The following is a 20,225-nucleotide window of genomic DNA, read 5'->3' as shown; positions in this document are numbered from 1 at the left end:
GTGTTTCGTTGAGAAAATGAAAATACTTTGTTAGGCTTTCCAAAAGAGGACACAACTAGAAATCAGTGGTTAAGTTGTATTTACAACTCTGTTTCAGTTCAACCCAAATATTCAGATGTGTGCAACGCATTTTATGGAGGACTGTTTCCTGATCCTGGAAGAGTATAAATGCCGGCTGTTCTGACTCACAGTCTGTAAGTATGTTTACATATTTAAAGTATTTGCCAGTGATGATTCAAACGAATGGAGTGGGTTCCATTCTGTCCCAATGAAAGGTTGAACCCCCAGTACTCCATCCATGCGCGTACTTCTCACAGTCTATCCCCGGCGGAGCAAAACTACGACGTGGGGAATCGGGAGTTGCTGGCCATCAAGCTTGCCGTGGAAGAGTGGTGACATTGGTTAAAGGGTGCCCAACATCCATTTGAGGTGATCGCAGACCACAAAAACTTGCAGTACCTCCAAGAATCCAAGCTTCTTAACTCTAGGCAGGCCCGCAGGGCTCTGTTCTTTACCCACTTCCACTGTGTTGTCTCTTACCATCCGGGGAGTTAGAACGTCATAGCGGATGCGCTCTCCCACCTATACCGGACCGATCCAACCCTGGAGGAACCAGAGTCCATCCAACCACCTTCAGTCTGCATGTCTCCCAATCGAGTGGGCACTCAATGACCAAATCCATGCCGCCACTCTCACGGAACCTGCTACTCCAGATGGTCCAGAAGGGAAAAGTTACGTCCCATCTTGTGTCTGGCCCTTCTGGACTCCATCCACACCTGTCAGGGATACAGGCACCCTGGCAGCCACCGAACCCTCTCACTCCTCCAGAACTGCTACTGGCGGCATGTGATGTGATGTGGAATGTGATGCGATGTGAGTGTGATGTGGAATCATTTTTCACATGCTTGATTACTGCTTCTATCTCTGAGTGCTGTATGTTGGAATTTACTCTTCTGTTGCCTGGCCCAGGACGTACATGCAGTCGTGTTGGAATACTACGACCTAAGTGTTACATGCATCGCTCTTCAAGTTGTAGCTTTCTATGCTCAACATCTATACCTATCACTTATCCGACATTTCTGCGCAAACCCCATATACTGCTATTTAGACCTACAGGGGTTAATGTTAATAACTTATCAGCACTCAAGCGTGTGAAGGTTGCATCGGGTTCATCTGCTCTCCCGTGTCTGCTGAAATCAGCACTGTTTAACGTGCAATCTGTCAACAGCAAAGTAAAAAATATTTTATCAGACATTTATTTTAGAACAAAAGCTGGACCTTGCCTGTTTAACTGAAACATGCCGCAAAGAATCTGATGGTCTTCTTTTTAATGAACTGACTCCTGCTGGCTATGGATTATTTGATCTCCCACGTTCTTCTGGTAGAGGTTCTGGTGCATTATGTTGCACAATCAACAGTTCAACATGTGTCCCGTGCCTTGTCTTGTTGTTTTGAGTGTTTCTGTGCCCCGTCTATACTTCAGTGGCTCCAGTCTACAGGCCTCCTAATACAAATAAAGACCTTTTATCTGAATTTTCAGATATGTTGTCTTTTCTCTGCCACAGATTTTGACAGAATTCTTCTCCTGGGGGATTTCGACATCCATATGGATATAAAAGACTTTAACAAAAGATTTTTTGTCCATTTGGGAGTGCTTTGAATTAAACTAACTCATGGACTGTCCTACACACATGACAAAGGCCACACTTTAGACCTTGGGATTTCCAATGGTTCATTTGAGTGTCAGTTGTCAACCGCTGATTTAGGTCTGTCTGATCATCGGTCTCTCATTTTTAACATGGAATTACCTGACTACTACCGCTTCTCGCATCATTAATTATTATCGTTAGTCAACTGATTTTTCCGATTTTATTGACTCTTTTTTTAAGTTGTGATTCTCTATCTGATTATCTGGATGATAACGTTTCTGTAAGGAATTCTGTTTTCTTGTCTGGCCTGGACACGTTGGCTACTTTGAAATCATGATCTGTTTCTTTTGCACATTCTGCTCCTTGGTACAATGACGATCTGCATGCTATGAAGGCTTTTTGTGTTGCAAAATGGAGCGTAGATGGTGCATATCAGGTTTAACTGTTCATCACTAGGCCTGGAAAGACAGCTTGCTTGAATATAAGGTTGAAATTGTGTCAGCTAGATCTGTTTATTTTTCTCAGATAATTGTCAGCAATCAGAGAAACCCTAAACAACAGTTTCACTCAATCAACAAGCTGCTTATAAATCACAGCTTCTCTAATGTTCCTGCTTCAACTCACCTTTGTAATGAGTTTTTTCGCACCTAAATTTGTAATATACGAAACGTTGTTACCACTCATACTTCTGTTGCCTCCTTAAATATTTCAGCTTTTTCTGGTATTTCTCTCTCTAACTTTGCTATTCATGACTCCCAGTCTCTCTGTGATATGGTTTCAAAAATGCAAGCTTCGACTTCCAGAGTCGATCTGATAGCATCTTGTCTATTCAAATCATGTTTTGTTTCCCTTTGCCCTGTTGTTTTGAGAATTATCAATGACTCACTGTGCACCGGTGTTGTACCAGCAGCACTTAAAACTGTACAAACTAGAACAAATTGTAGCCCTTCAATTGCTTTCTCATCTTTCCTCGAATGATCTTTTTGAGCCACTTCAATCTGGATTCCGTAAACTCCACAGCACTGAAACCGCATTAGTTAAGGTCACTAATGACTTGTTAATGGCTATACTGATTCTTTTTTATCTTAGTGCCACTTTTGACACTATAGATCACTCTATTTTAATCACCCATTTAGAAAACATCTTTGGAGATTCTGATTCTGCATTAAAGTGGTTTAAGACCTATCTCTCCGATCACAATCAGTTTGCTGTAATAGGTGATTGCATGTCTGAGGTCGGTGTAGTGCACTCTGGTGTTCCCCAGGGATCAGTTTTGGGCCCTTTACTTTTTAGTATTCAAATTGTTCCATTTGTCCAACTTTAAAGAACACTTGGTCTTAACTTTCACTTTTATGCCGATGACACTCAGATCTAAATAGATTCAAAACCTGATGTCAATATGCCTGTGTCTCTTCTTTCTCAATGTTTTACTGAGATTAAAAAATGGATGTCTGAAAATGTTCTCTAAACAGTGACAAGACTGAAGTGATCCTTATTGGTTCACCTACCAGTTGTGTAAAGCAGTGTCCATAACCTGAATGTGGATGATTCTGCTTTACAGTTTCAAACTAAACAAAAAAATCTAAGAGTGATATTTGACACCAATTTAATTAACATTTGATCCACATGTTCATAATACAGTCAAAGCATCTTTTTTTCATTTCAGAAAAAATGGCAAATTACATCCCATGTTGACTTTATCTGCGGCCGAAAAGGTTATCAACACTTGTTTTTTCATGTATTGATTATTGTAATGCTTTGCTGGAGTTTCTAAAGCCACATCTGGTGCAAAATTCAGCTGCTAGAATTCTGCCTAGGACCAGTGCAAGGGAGCACATCAGACCTATCCTGGAAAAATTGCACTGGCTTCCTGTTAGTTTTCATATTGATTTTAAAATTCTCATGCTCACTTATAAGGCCTTGAATAATTTGACCCCCTACACTCCTACACGTGTTCTACACTCTTCTGAAGCTGGTCTTTTAACTGTTCAAAAAACTTGGCTAAAAACTACGGGTGATCAGGCTTTCTCTTCTTTGGCTCCTAAATTGTGGAATTCCCTGCCCTCTGAGATTAGGAATGCAGAATCCCTTAGTGTTTTTAAATCGTCACTTAAAACTTACTTTTTAGGGTATCTTTTATGTGATTTGTAATTACTTTGTTATTATATCGGCTTATCATTTAATATCGTTTTATGTAAAGCACTTTGAAATGGTAGTTTAAAATAAAATGCTATATAAAATAAAATGTATTATTATTATTACCTACCCCCCTGGAAATGGCTGAAGCCCTCTTCCAACACATATTCAGGAACTTCGGTCTTCCGGAAGACTCAAGGGTCTGGCGAGGGTTTTTCTGCATCCTGGGGGTATTGGTCAGTTTATCCTCCAGATAAGACCATCGCCCAGGCTGAATGCAAAATCCAGGAAATCAGACGGTATTTCCGGACCTACTGTCATGAACGTTAGGACAGTTGGAGCCAGTATCTACCCTGGGCAGAGTACACCCAGAATTTCCTGTGCCAGGAAACCACCAGACTCACTCTGTTTTCAGTGTGTCCTTGGATACAAAACGCCACTGTTTCCCTGGTCCAAAGAGCGTTCAGAAGTCCCAGCAGTAAATTACTGGTTCCGTGAGAGCAAGAGGGTATGGGACTCACCTCATGTCCATCTCCAGATTGCAGTCCGGAGACACAATGTAAATCTAGATGCTTGTTGCTACGTCAATCCTATTTATTAACACAGGGACCACATCTGGTTGTCCACCCAGGACATTTTCCTCCGGGAAGCTGAGTCTCCCGTACATAGGTCCTTTTCCCATTGCACGGCACATCAATGAAGTCACCTAGCAGTTACACCTGCCTGACCATTACCAGATCTCAACCACCTTCTACATTTCCCTGCTTAAACCATTCACTAAACCTCTTCTGCCTTCCTTCACAGAGCATGAGGTACCCCCTCCTCATCTGCAACGAAACCATCTACAGATTCAAAGAGACCCTCAACTCCCGGGTGCGAGGCAGCCGGCTTCAATACCTCATAGACTGGGAGGGGTACGGTCCTGAGGAGAGTTCGTGGGCAGACAGAGATGACATAATGGACCCATCCATCCTCAATGACTTCCACCGGGCCCACCTTGAACGCCCTGCTCCTAGGAGGCGAGGTCGTCCTCACCATCGGTGGGGGAGGTATTCATGTCACGGAATCACCTGCCTCACCATCCAAACCAGCCTACTAAACCTGTTCACAATCACCTGATTATTAATCATTGACTCCTGCATCCACTTACCACACCATTCAAAAACACACTCACCACAGTCACTCATCTGCTGGTCTCAAGGTTATAAGCTTCTCAGCAGGTCCCTTGCCTACCTGTCAGCCTGTCGATCCTGGAATCCTCTGCTATATATTAAAGATTAAAGATAAGTTTCAGCTCAGATAAGACAGTTTACTCTGCTTCCAATGATCACCTCAGTTTTGATTCTCCTTTTTTTTGGAAGCTTCTCCTTAGTTGCCTTAATAAACTTACCTGCTTGTTCGAATCTGCCTGCTTGCCAGCTTGACAAGCTGTGACAGCTGGACTGCTGATACTGAAAATTCACTGTTACATCACAGGAATAAGTTACATTATATACAGTAATAATATTGTATTGTATCCTGATCAAATAAATCTACTTGGTGGACATATGAGGAGTAAATTATCAGCTTAAAATTGATAAGCCATTTAAAATGATTAAAGGTATAATATAGCATAGCAAAATATTGCCTAAATTCATAACATTTTCAACAAGACAATAATTATGATTTAAAAAATCTGAACGCTGTCCAGAAACACATCTTACTCTACGTGGCAAAGTCACTACAAGAGAGATCCATAATAAGGTCTAGAGATATATACATTCAGAGCATTAACACTGTGACAAATGTTGCTATAATGACAGTTTAGAGCAGATTAGCGTGTTTAGGTTACATGAGCGGGGAGGAAGTTTTAGATATGTAGGCTTGACTAGCCGTTTCCTAAACAGAGGGGTCTGCTCCTCTGATGTGCACCGAGTTTGACTGATACAGTCTGTTCTGCCGAGATTCCCTCAGCCGTAGCTGTAGTGTTATCAGCGATAGGAAGTGGAAGTGTTATTGTTATAAACCTGCATCTGGGTGGTCGGCCGAAACATGAGTACATCACACATTCAAACAAAATAGATTTGTAGAGATACAGTGCACTCCAAACCTCTACCGACAGTTTATATCGTGTTGTTAAACATAAAGGTGACATTCATAGCTTCACAGGCAGTTTTTAAGTAAATGAGCCCAAAACAAACAATACATGCCTGCGCAATATTGCCACTAGTGCAAACGCAAATAAGCCTTTAAGACAGCTGGTATTGTAGATTTTCATGATTTGCTAAAATGTACACATTTCAGACACACCCCACGGAACAATAACATGTGCACTAATGTATGTATACGCTTCGGGCCCGATATGATGGCACAAGGCCAGAGCAGACCTGCCCAAACAAAAGGAATGTGCTCCACCTAAGATAAGCAGGTATGGCTCAAAATGACCTAAAACAGAGCTGAGCTCCTTGTCAATTGATTCATTTATAGTCTGTAGGGTTGTTTTGGAGTCTGAAGTCCAGACTGTTGATGACACCCTGTCTCTGCCCAAATCCACTTGTGGATTCTTCTCTGCATTTCTGAAATGATTCGGCCAACCTTTTGTTTCAGTCATGAGTCAAATGAGAACTGTTTAAACTTCTGTTATTACCCTCATTTATTTAAAAATGTGCTGGCCACTCTTTCCCATGCAATTACAATGAATAAGGACTGCAGAAAGTCATATGATATTTGAAGTTATATGACTGTTTTGTTTATTTTTATGGTGCAAGCAGATTATTCAAATAAAATTAGCCGTTTTTCACTTATTGACTCAATTTCTTTTTTAGTTCTTCATGAGAGTTTATATGACAAAGATAAATGTCAGATTTGTCAATGAATCACTCTTTAAGATGGATCTTTTCAATGAATCAGTTGCTCTTCATAAAACCTAAATGATTACATTTTTATTTCAGTGTCAGATTTGTCAATAAATCTTTCTTTAGAAAATAATCTTTCTATTTAATCAAGTGCTCCTGTTAATAAAACCTGAATGATTTGGTCTGAATGATTCCGATAATAGATGAATTATTCATTATTTGGAGAGGGACCTACACGTGTATCTCAATAAATTTGAATGTCATGGAAAAGTTTATTTATTTCAGTAATTCAACTCAATTTGTGAAAATCATGTATTAAATAAATTCAGTGCACACAGACTGAAGAAGTTATTTTAATTGTGATCACTTTGGCTCACACTGAACACAAACCCACCGATTCAATCTCAACAAATTAGAATACTTCATAATACTTCACATTTTTAGTGAATTGTTGGCCTTCTGGAAAGTATGTTCATTTACTGTACATGTACTAAATACTTGGTAGGGGCTCCTTCTGCTTTAATTACTGCCTCAATCTGGCGTGGCATGGAGGTGGTCAGTTTGTGGCACTGCTGAGGTGGTCTGGAAGCCCAGGTTTCTTTGACAGTGTCCTTCAGCTCATCAGCATTTTTTGGTCTCTTGTTTCTCAACTTCCTCTTGACAGTAGCCCATAGATTCTCTCTGGGGTTCAGGTCTGGTGAGTTTACATGGCCGGTCAAGCACACTAACACCATGGTCATTTAACCAACTTCTGGTGCTTTTGGCAGTGTGGGCAGATGCCAAATCCTGCTGGAAAATGAAATCAGCATCTTCAAAAAGCTGGTCAGCAGATGGAAGCATGAAGTGCTCCAAAATTTCTTGGTAAATGGGTGCAGTGACTTTGGTTTTCAAAAAACACAATGGACCAACACCAGCAGAAGACATTGCTGCCCAAATCATCACAGACTGTGGAAACTTAACACTGGACTTCAAGAAACTTGGGCTATGAGCTTCTCCACCCTTCCTCCAGACTCTAGGACCTCGGTTTCCAAATGAAATACAAAACTTGCTATCATCCAGTCCTTCTTCTCCTTAGCCCAGGTAAGACACCTCTGATGTTGTCTATGGTTCAGTAAATTCTTTGACACATCTGTGTGTGGTGGCTCTTGATGCCTTGACCTCATCCTCAGTCCATTGCTTGTGAAGTTCACTCAAATTCTTGAACCGATTTTGCTTGACAATCCTCATAAGGCTGAAACTGAGAGACCATTTTGAAGGCTCAGGAAACTTTTGAAGGTGTTTTAGCTGATTAGCTGATTGGCATGTTATCATACTCTAATTTGTTGAGATTGAATCTGAGGGTTTTTGTTAAATGTGAGCAAAAATCATCACAATTAAAAGAACCAAAGACTTAAACTACTTCAGTCTGTGTACACTGAATTAATTTAATACCCGAGTTTCACAATTTGAGTTGAATTACTGAAATACATGAACTTTTCCACAACATTCTAATTTATTGAGACGCACCTGTATTTAATAAATCTATTACTCCTGATAACGAAGCTTGAATGATACAGTAATACACCCTGATTGATGTCATTGTCAGATTTGTGAATGAATCATTCTTTAGAGATTGATCTTGTCAATGAATTATTTCTCCTATTCATAAAACCTGAATGATTCTGTCAGAATAAATCAAATGTCACATTCCTGATTGAATCATTCTTTAGAAATTGCTTTTTTTTTTACCGGCACCTGTTCGTAAAACCTGAATGATTCAATGATTTGGTCTGACAGAGTTCATTCAGAGAATCATTCTTTGGAGAGGGAGCTTTTCAATAAATCAATTTCTGAATATGAACAACTGAAAGGTCCAGTCTGAAAATGTCAATGATTCAGTTTAAAAGTACATGTAGGCTTATTCACAGATGATGTGTTTATTACCGTAAGTGGAGAAAGTTTGAATATTAAATATATTTGGATTTATCTTCAATACTGAATGAAAAATGTTGTTGATATTCCCATGGAGTCAATGTGTCAAATTTATTGCTCAGCTATCATTTCGGATAAGAGCTGGAAGTCTGGACTTGCTCTAGTCTCAAAACACATATGAAACCAAATACTGTATATCTACTTCAGACTGGATCTGATAGCAGCCTGCATTCACCTCTCATTCTCAAGAGCCCCCTCCCTATGAAAGAAGACAAAGCTACAGCCAGATATGAATAAACAGATGCAAACAAACATGAGTAACCAGAAAGGCAGCCGATGACGCAATAAGATGGAGAGATTGACCATGTGGGGGGAGATTATCGTTTACTTTAAGAAGGAAGTCTTTTTTTTTTACATTTTGGTTTCTGTAAAGTTTTTAGAGTAGTCAATAAACCTGTCAAAATTAGTCAATAAATCGTCATTCAGTTAATACTCATTTTATTGCTTAGAGATTACCCTTTCATTGCTCAACACTTGGTGTTCTCAATTATGACATCAACATGGTCTCAGATGTTTCTCTTAAAATTCTTAATACGACCCTTATGAGATGATTGTGGACATTCAGTGCGAGTATAGCCTAGCGTTATAATGCGGATGGCATAGCCAAATCATTTGGTTTCGGAAGAATGTAATGAAAATTGAGTTTACTTTGAAATAAAAAAGGGGAAGAAAATCAGCATTATTGAAAAGGACAATTTGCTTGATTATTCTTTTTTTTAAGCAAAAACAAATAAATTTACTTAGTTTTTAAACTAATGGACACTTGTTGCATTTTTACTTCCTTGTTTGTTTTTTTTTGTTTGTTTTTTTTTTGCAATTTAGATTTCAAACCCAGCCAATTGTTACTCATAACTATTAAAAATCGTTTTCATTCAGAATAAAGTAAAAGTTAACTAAAAATGAACAGAAATTAAAAAATGAAAGGTGAAAAAATAAAAGCAAAATATTAATATTAAATACTAATACGAAATATTTAATGAATACGAAATAAATAAATAAAAACTAACATCAAACATGCCGCTGGACAGCTGACTGAAACCTTCCAATAAATAAGTAATGACCATTTATTATGGTATTTTATGGGACCACACTAATGGAAAACCTTATCCGGAAATGTTACATGCTTCACTATAGACTGCAGATCCTACTGTATATCAAGACAGATTACAGATGACACTCAGCATGCCTGTGGGTGATAGAAGACAGAACCACTTGAGCCAAGCTGAGTCCTTGACAGCACATGAATGTACAGTACCTGCTGCTCCATGCCAAAAACAGCACTATTTTCCAATGCTACGGGAACACAAAGCCAAATCCCTTGAGTGACTCACAACACGTTCCCCTTGTTTCGAACCCACATGGTGAAGACAGGTACACAAAGAGCAGAAAATACCACATTTCATCTCCACTGCATTATGCCCTGATTCAACATGGCTGTCCGCCAGCTTCCTCAGCTCTGCCTCGTCTTGGGACGAATCAACAAAGACATGAATGTGTGACCGCTGGATTCTGGCAGCCTTCATATATACCTGTCACTGCAGCACTGGACTCCTCTTCTCCACTCGGCAGACAGTCCAATCTAAATTCACCTCGGTGCAGTGGTTGTTTCTGAGCCGTTAATTGACTCCAGCCGTCATGGGAAAGCGAGCTGAATCTCGGAGCGGAGCAGGTGGACTCACAGCTGGACCGGGCCAAGAAACCAGGAAGTCCAGGAAATGCCTGATGAACTATCAGGAACACAAGAGGCCAGAGGAAAGGAAAAGTCACAAATGAGAACTCTTTAATGTCTCAATTGGGTCTGAAATAATTCAAGGAGAGAAAACGGAGACTTGGAATGGAAATGGATTGTATTTATTTCCTTGATACACATTCACGTAGCTTGATTTATGAATGTTATGTACAAGATTTCACAGACGCGCACACTGGGAATAAACTTTCCGTAAACAGCAATGAAAATGGCTGGGAATTCTGGTCTCGATTCCTTGTAATGGCTCCATTAATGATTTAAGTACCGTTGAGGGATAAATATTTAGAGAAATAAAACAATGAAGATTTGTTAACAACTGATGACATAATTTCAGATTTCAACATATCTAAGTTTAAAACAATTATTGCAAACAATGTTTACAAAGGCTTAATGACTTTTCACATCCTTTTCCATAAATGCAATCTGGCTCTAACTACATATTAAATAAAACTACTAAAACCAATTCAAATGTGCTAACATGTGCCATTCATTCAACCAGCTCAAAAGAACCATTTGTGCAAGAATCAGACTACGATTCTCCATAAAGCACCGGGTCATAAGATACGTTTGTTCAAGATTCACACTACATTGGTAACAGTTTTTTTTTGAATCACTTAAAAAGAATCGGCTCATAAGAGTCATTTGTTCATGATTCGGATAACATTGGACAAACTGTGAAGTCATGATTCGTAAAAAAACTGGCGTAGAGTGATTTGTTCATGATTCATTTGTTCAAGACTCAGACTGCTCTGGTCACAACGTATGTTTTTTTTTTTTTTTTTTTTAAAGAACTGGCTCATAAGAATCATTGGTTCAGAATTCGGACTAAACTAGTAACACTGTATGATCATGACTCACTTAAAAAGAGCCTCCTTGTAAGAGTCATTTGTTCCAGATTCAGACTACACTGGTCAGACTCTATGTTTTTGATTTACTTAAAAAGAACCAGCTTATAAGAGTCATTTGGCCATTCGGGATTTTACATCTGTGTAAGAATTGCTTGAGAACCAATAACAAAATAAAAAAAAATAATAATAAGATGAAACAAGTTCTGAATCATCTGTCAGTTCATATGCCACATTTACACACTATGCAAATGTAACCCTAATGAATAAGTGGTCAAGTAATGAACTAACAAGAATGATTCATAACTCAGTTTTCACCGAATTCACCACATTTAGAATAAAACCACAGCCTCGTGTATGGAGTTATACACTCAAATCAGACATAATCACCATCCAAAGATTATTAAATTCACCAGGGCCCATCATTTCAGTGGTCTGTGGAAAGATGCTTTTCTGGCCATCTGGATTGAACTGATGACACTGTGCAGATGCATACAGATTCATGAATACAGGCATAGTATTCAGTATTCATCACTGCACAACATTACACAGAAATGGGCCGTCTCTCCCACTTAACCCCAACCGTAATGATGATAACCCTGTCTATGGCCTTCACAACATTATGACAAACACCACTAAAGCTCAGCGGCATTTGAGTCAGATGCGATCTGAGCAAGGCTAATGAAAAAAACAAGAGTAACAGGCATTATTTCGGGACCGTGTAAAAATGGAGCCACGGGGAAGCAAATGAAGAATAACTACAAGCAAGCAGTCTGATGGGCTTCCATTAATGAATAAAAAGCACGAACCCCAAAATAGACACATCTGTCCCATTACAGGACGCAGCACAGAGCAGATCATTGGGTTGCTCTGGGTCAGAGTAGGAATGGAAGCATGTTTTTATTTATTCACTCATTTTCAGACACCACATACCCAGAGGGATGCATGTCGGATGCCAAAGTTTTACTGCACTCGATAAACAGCAACACATTTGCAGCATACTGTAACGACAGACAAAAGAGGAGGAAGCAATTGCAGGCAATCAGATGTTGTTTATTGATAAGGAATGTCCAGAGTGTTGGCAATGGCAAGGAAGGTCTACGGTGGCGTGCGAAGAGTGGGATGGTGAAGTCAGCGGTGCAGGTGAAGGTGGTCAATGGTTAGAACCAGGAACAGACCGGAACACTGACACGCGGACGACAACACGAATCCAACCAGCACACAAACACGGAAGACGGTAATCCAGTTAGTACGTGGAGACATAAGAGGGGATCTGACAACAGAGAGAGAGCGAGGTGAGTATAAGTAGCAGAGGTATGATGACGATCAGCTGGAGCGAGACAATCAACACCCAGGTGATGACAATCAACTAAACGAACACATGGAGACAACGTAAGTACAAAAACAATAACAAAACATGACACGGAGGAAACACTGGATTTCCTACCGTGACAGTACCCTCTCCCCTAGGACGTCACCTGACGTTCCCAGCCTGCTTTACCTGTAGATTGTAATCATCTATAAGGTGGTGATCCAATATGTCCCGAGCAGGAACCCAACTCCTCTCCTCCGGACCGTAACCTTCCCAATCCACCAAGTACTGAAAACCGCGTCCCCTCCGTCTAGAGTCCAGAATACGATTAACCAAATAGGTGGTTTCCCCATTAACGAGACGAGGCGGGGGGGGAACCGGAGCAGGCGGATTAAGACGGGAAGAAATCACCGATTTAATTTTGGAGACGTGGAACACGGGATGAATCCTCCTGTACGCCGGAGGAAGGCTAAGACGCACGGTAACCGGATTAATAATCTTGGTAATAGAAAACGGGCCAATAAATTTGGGAGCAAGTTTGTTAGAAACGGACCGCATAGGAATGTTCTGGGTAGAAAGCCACACTCTTTGACCGACGACGTAACGGGGAGGCTTCGACCGGTGGCGATCGGCCTTAGCCTTGGTGCGCGACCTAGCCTGGAGCAGAGCTCTGCGAGCTCTGGTCCAGGTGCGGTGACACCTCTGGACTAATGCGTGTGCGGAGGGGACCGAAACCTCGGATTCCGTACTGACAAAATTAGGTGGTTGGTACCCTAAACTACACTTAAATGGAGACATGCCCGTAGATGACACTGGCAAAGAATTGTGTGCGTACTCCACAACTGAGAGTTGCTGACACCAGGACGAAGGATTATTGGAAACCAAACATCGCAAAACCCTCTCGACATCCTGATTGGCTCGTTCGGTTTGACCATTGCTCTGGGGATGGAACCCGGAAGAAAGACTAACAGTCGCTCCTAACAATTTACAAAACTCTCGCCAAAATTTGGACACAAATTGGGGACCCCTGTCAGAAACCACGTCTGTCGGGAGGCCATGTATGCGGAAGACGTGGTCAATGACAGCTACCGCTGTTTCCTTGGCTGAAGGTAATTTGGGCAAGGGAATAAAATGAGTCGCCTTCGAGAACCGGTCCACTACGGTTAAAATCACCGTATTGCCTTTAGAGGGCGGGAGGGCGGTGATAAAATCTAGCGAAATGTGGGACCAGGGTCTTGAAGGGACAGACAGCGGTAAGAGTAACCCATCTGGAGGTCGATTGGAAGTCTTACCAATAGCGCAAACAGAACAAGCCAAGACGAAATCGTGGACGTCACGAGCCATACCAGGCCACCAAAATCGTTGCTTGACCAGAAATCTAGTTCTACTAACCCCTGGGTGACAAGCAACACTGGAACAATGACCCCACTGGAGAACGTCTGACCGTAACCTCTCCGGCACAAACAATCGGTTCGGTGGGCAACGAGCCGGGGGCGTTACCCCTTCTAAGGCGGTCAACACCTTCGATTCGACCTCCCATCTGAGCGCGGAGATAATGATGGTCCCCGGTAAAATGGGCTCGGGAGTAGCAGTACGATCGGAACGCTCAAAAAGACGGGATAAAGCATCGGGTTTGATGTTTTTGGAACCCGGCCGGTAAGAAAGTGTAAAATCGAAACGACCGAAAAACAATGCCCACCGAGCCTGCCTGGAGTTAAGTCTTTTGGCGGTTCTAATGTATTCGAGATTCTTATGGTCTGTCCATACAATGAAAGGTACACCCGACCCTTCCAGCCAGTGACGCCATTCTTCCAGTGCAAGTTTGACTGCCAACAACTCTCGATTGCCAATGTCATAATTAACTTCTGCAGGAGATAAACGGTGAGAATAATACGCGCACGGATGCACCTTTCCGTCTGAGGATGCGCGTTGGGATAACACTGCTCCTACCCCCACCTCTGACGCGTCGACCTCCACTATGAATTGACGTGAGCGATCAGGGGTGACGAGAATGGGAGCTGAAACAAAGCAGCTTTTCAGTTTGGCAAACGCAGCCTCAGCTGCGTCTGACCACCTGAACGTCAAACTAGGGGAGGTCAAGGCGGTCAGAGGAGCGGCTAGTTGGCTGAAATTGCGAATGAAACGCCGGTAAAAATTGGCGAACCCCAGAAATCTCTGCAGGGCCTTGCGAGACTCAGGGGATGGCCAATTTACCACAGCCTTAACCTTCTCAGGATCCATGCGAACACCCTCAGTCGAAATGATGTGTCCTAGAAAAGAAACAGACTGTGCATGAAAAACGCATTTCTCCGCCTTGACAAACAATCCATTCTCTAGCAACCGCAGAAGCACTCGTCGTACGTGTTGCACGTGTTCCTGGAGAGACGAAGAAAAGATCAATATGTCATCCAGGTAAACATATATGAACAGATCGACCATGTCTCGCAACACGTCATTAACGAGTGCTTGAAAGACTGCCGGCGAGTTGGTTAGCCCGAACGGCATAACGCAGTACTCAAAATGGCCTCTAGGGGTGTTAAAGGCAGTCTTCCACTCATCCCCCTCCCTGATGCGGACCAAATGATAAGCATTACGTAAGTCCAATTTAGTGAAAACGGACGCTCCCTGCAACCTCTCAAAAGCTGAAGACATAAGCGGCAAAGGATAGGTATTCTTTACCGTTATGTTGTTCAGCCCTCGGTAGTCAATGCAAGGTCGCAAGGATCCGTCCTTCTTTCCCACAAAAAAGAACCCCGCCCCCGCTGGAGAAGAGGAAGGGCGGATAAACCCCGTTGCTAGAGAACTGGATATATATTTCTCCATGGCCGCCGTCTCTGGAACAGACAAAGAATATAACTTGCCCTTAGGCGGAGAAGTACCTGGCAATAACTCTATCGCACAGTCATAGGGACGATGAGGAGGAAGAGAATCAGCACGAGACTTACTGAACACCTCCTTCAGGTCGTGGTACTCCGCGGGCACGCTAGCCAAATCCACTGCTTCCCCCTGAAACACAGACTCAGAAACATTAACACCAGCAGACAAAAGACAAGACAAATGACATTCCTCGCTCCAGCTAACCACAGATCCAAGGCGCCAATTGATGCTGGGGTTGTGTTTCTGAAGCCAGGTGTGACCGAGAACGATGGGGGATGAAGGTGAGTCCGTAATGTAGAATGATATCTCCTCTGTATGATTGCCAGAGGTGGTGAGGGAAACAGGTAAGGTGGTCTGAGTGATGACTGGTAGTCTGTGTCCATTGAGAGCAAAGGGTGCAATGGGGTGTTTGAGGGAGGTGAGAGGAATGTTGAGCTTACTCGCAAACTGGAAGTCCATGAAATTACCCTCTGCCCCAGAATCCAACAAGGCGTGATGCTCGAGTGCGCGGGTGGACCACCGTAGACTCACCGGAAGGAGTGTCGATGTAGAAGAGGTCTTTCTGGCAGAGATCCCACCCGATAGTAGCCTCCGTCTTACTATCGGGCTTGGTCTTTTACCGGACAACGCTGGATGTGATGTTCTTGACTGCCGCAGTATAAACATAGTCCCAGGGATCTCCGCCTGATCCTCTCCTCCCGGGAGAGCCGAGCTCGCCCCACCTGCATGGGTTCAAGATCTCCCGGTGGGCTGACCGCAACATCTGAGCGCTGATACTGGGCCTCCGGTCTGTTCGTGAGAACTGCTCTCCCCCTCCGTCTGGTGGCTTGATCGAGTCGATTCTCCACTCTGATGGTTAGGTCAATCAGACTGTTGAGAGAAGTGGGGAGCTCGACGGCGCGGATCTCCTGTTGGATGCGGTCAGCCAACCCATGCAGGAAGTGATCCCACTGCGCCTCCTCGTTCCACTTACACTCCGCCGCCAGGGTGCGGAACTCAATCGAATAGTCAGAAACGGACCTTTCCCCCTGACGTAGGTCCGTGAGAAGCCAAGCCGCTTCCCTCCCGGCGGCGGAGCGGTCGAAGACCCGTCTCATCTCTTCCGAAAGTGCGTGGAACGAGGCACAGCAGCTGTCTTGGTTCTCCCACACCGCCGTCCCCCAGAGGGCAGCCCTTCCCGTAAGTAGAGATAAGACGAATGCCACCTTCATTTCCTCGGTGTAGAACGTGCGGGGCTGCAGGGCGAAGTGCAGAGAACAATGAGACAAAAAAGATCGACAGAACTCTGGCTCACCCGCATATTTCTCCGGGATGGGGAGGCGTGGATCGGGCTGGGAAATCCCCCCGGAGACGATCGGCGGTGTGGGTGGCGTGGGAGGCGCAGCGGGTGACGATTGTTGTTGTTGTTGCGTCTGGAGAACGAGCTCGGACACCTTCGTCACCATTGCTTGGAAGGCTCGACCCATCTCATCTATCGCCTTGTCTTGGCGATCCATACGACCCACAGCTCGTTGCAGAAATTCTTCGAGATGAGATGGGGAGCGATCGCCTGCTGCTTCCATGACGGTCAGATCCTACTGTAACGACAGACAAAAGAGGAGGAAGCAATTGCAGGCAATCAGATGTTGTTTATTGATAAGGAATGTCCAGAGTGTTGGCAATGGCAAGGAAGGTCTACGGTGGCGTGCGAAGAGTGGGATGGTGAAGTCAGCGGTGCAGGTGAAGGTGGTCAATGGTTAGAACCAGGAACAGACCGGAACACTGACACGCGGACGACAACACGAATCCAACCAGCACACAAACACGGAAGACGGTAATCCAGTTAGTACGTGGAGACATAAGAGGGGATCTGACAACAGAGAGAGAGCGAGGTGAGTATAAGTAGCAGAGGTATGATGACGATCAGCTGGAGCGAGACAATCAACACCCAGGTGATGACAATCAACTAAACGAACACATGGAGACAACGTAAGTACAAAAACAATAACAAAACATGACACGGAGGAAACACTGGATTTCCTACCGTGACACATACAGCCAGGAATATGGCACGGCTCTTGGATAAGGTTTCGCGATTTACTTTCTTGGGAAGAAAAAAAAAAAAGTAAATTATTCAAATCCAAAATGTCTACGATAACTTTTTTTTTTTACGGATTTAAAAAAAAGAATTACGAGAAAGATTACGAGATTAAAGTCGCAATACTTTGAGATAAAAAGTCAAAATATTATGAGAATAAGCTCAAAATTTATTTTGAGAATAAAGATTAAATTAAGAGAATTACGTTTCTTAATTAAGAGTTTGCTTACGTTATTTACACCAGAAAAGAGAACAATATATCCTAAATTACAAGTTGGAGCCCACTTCAACCTTTAGAACATTTTATTGCTGCTTTTAATTAAATACATGTGAGGAATGAAAAGTTGGACACCACAGACGTTTTTGTGGAGTAGGTGGTAGAATTTTTACAAAGAGAACATTACAGTTTAATGAAATGAATGTATCACTGTCATCAAAAAGATGATTGATTAACATGCTGAGGCGAATAGAGCAATCACATTAAAAAAACGTGAAAAACACATTATTATTTTTTGTATTTATTGTTTGTATTTGACTATAAAACTGACAGAAATTGAAAGCTGAGAAAGCTTACATTAAAAGTACCAAAAGCACTTATTGTTATTATTGGGTGGCCGTTGCAATACAAATAATAAATGCATTTGAAGATGTGAAACATTATGTCCAAGCATACTGTCCCTGCGACTGCGAGTATGAGACACATGGTATGATTTCGGTTAATAATCCCAAATATATTCAGTTCAGTTAACAGGATACCAGGATTTCTCCCATTGCTCCCAGTCCATGCCATTCACATACGCAATATAGATTATGCTCTCAAAATATTAGAACTTTAATCTCGTAATTGCTAAGTATTAATTCACGTAAATTTAGATTTGTTTTATTTTCTAACATGGCACTAAAACACCATTGCAAATGTCGGAATCAGAATCAACACGGAAAAAAAACTTTGGAAGTAATAAAATATAGAATTATATAAAAATATAACATGCACATATAACTTACAGATTTTTTTATTTTTCAAAAAAGAATGTGTGTATAAATTTTACATTTAAAAAAATCACTATATATCGATAATTATCACAGTATATTTTTTTCCCATATCACTAGATATCGATAATTATCACGATACATTTCAAATCTTTATTTCTTTTAAGTTTAAAGGCAGATTTTTGCTCTAGACTGTTAATTATGATTTTAAATGACTATTTATGGTCAGAACACGAAAAACACTTCATTCATTTTGCATAAACACAACAAATATCTTAATAGAAAATTGTATTTCTTAGTTTCTGCATGCTCTAGTGAGTGATATTGTTTCATATCATGAGTTTTGTGTTTGTGCAATCAGATTACATATCCAATATCCAATAGGGATATCCAAAATCAGAAACAGTAACAGGCAGAGGTCAGGGCAGGCGGCAGAGAAACACAGGCAGTATAAACAATCCAAGATCAGACACGCCAGGAAACAAACACAAGAAAACCGCTCAGAAGTGTCAGACCGGAAAAAACAAGACTTCACAATCATTGAGAGTCCAAACACAGTATATATAGGGGAGTGGCAATGGGGAACACCAGGTGGTGAATAGCCCTAAGCACGGGATTATGGGAAATGGAGTAGTGAATGGAAATGGACAACGAGTCCTAAGTGGAGTGCCCTCTACTGGAGTTCATGGGCATTCCAGCTGATGATCGTGACAATATCAAACATTTATCAAACAATTTTTATAATTATATTGAGGAAAATTATAATTATATATTTTTTAACTTATATATTTCTAGAATTATATATATTTTAAAGTGTTTATATATTACAAGTTACATGTGCATATGGCCATATTTTTGCAATTCCACTTGGTGCCACTGAGGAAAAAAAAGGAGAGAACTTGAGAGCTATGCAGTGGCAGACAGGCAGAGCATGTTTTGAGGTCAGTTCAGGCCAGCAGGGTTTTGTCTGAGGCTTCAATTTGGGCACCATTGCATCATCAGTCAGGGCAAACAATACTGTTAAAAATCATTACAGCCAGGCTGCAAATCCCTTGTTTTTCAGCTGCTTGATTCCATCTAGAACTGAAACCAGCTGGACAGCCAGTTTCCATAATTTATCAATCGTCTAGTAGTCTGCTGAAGAGGAAGTTCTGCAGTGCATTCGATTCGGACTGGCTCGAGAGCATTGAACAGTGTTTTCAAAGCAAAACAGAGCTGTTGTTTGAACAAATCAGTTGAATAAATGAATCAATGACTCACTCATTAAGACTTGTCACCATCTACAGCATGGTTTAGGTTCATATGTGACACATTTCATTAAAGAAATAAAAAGGTAATTAATAAATAATAATAATATTAATAAAAAACATTTCATATGTCAGCGTTTTCATTGGTAAATGTCATGGAACTAAAGCATTGCTGAATAAATGTGATACTTTTTAAAAGCAGGACTTTTTTTTGACAATAGTCTATGCCCAATGCCCTTATCAATTTTCATGCAGGTGTGCAAGGTTTCATAATTTCGGTGTTCAAAACATTATTATTCAACTAGTGTGTAACTAAAGCTGCTATAGATGCAGCTTCTGTACCAGAATAGATTTTGGTGACAGTTATTTAATCTGATTAGCATCTTTTTCTAATTGAATTTATTGACTGTACAAATATGATATATCAAACAATGCATTTGCACTTATAAAGGTGACGTATCAATATATTGCTGTTTTGAAAAGCTGTTCCAAGCATGAGAATAAACGAGCAGAGGATCAGGGCTTGAGCTGTGGGTTGGT

At 41.6% G+C, this 20,225-nt stretch overlaps 1 protein-coding gene across 4 annotated transcripts in view; it reads right to left on the bottom strand.

The window, feature by feature from the left end:
- The window catches only part of LOC113067075 (uncharacterized), a 254,208-nt gene that overhangs the window by 214,311 nt on the left and 19,672 nt on the right, over nucleotides 1-20,225 (bottom strand). For 2 of the 4 annotated variants that reach the window (XM_026239305.1, XM_026239304.1), the window contains exon 1: nucleotides 10,120-11,407. The exons of 1 other annotated variant lie outside the window; for it this stretch is intronic. The gene's annotated coding sequence lies outside the window, so the exon portion shown is untranslated. Of the gene's footprint in view, nucleotides 1-10,119; nucleotides 11,408-20,225 lie in introns of those variants that run through there. One more of the 4 variants, XM_026239302.1, reaches the window with a different exon arrangement.

Source organism: Carassius auratus, chromosome 50 (genome assembly GCF_003368295.1).
Source record: "Carassius auratus strain Wakin chromosome 50, ASM336829v1, whole genome shotgun sequence".
Classification (NCBI taxonomy): domain Eukaryota; kingdom Metazoa; phylum Chordata; class Actinopteri; order Cypriniformes; family Cyprinidae; genus Carassius; species Carassius auratus.
This window is presented reverse-complemented; position numbering and strand designations above follow the sequence as displayed.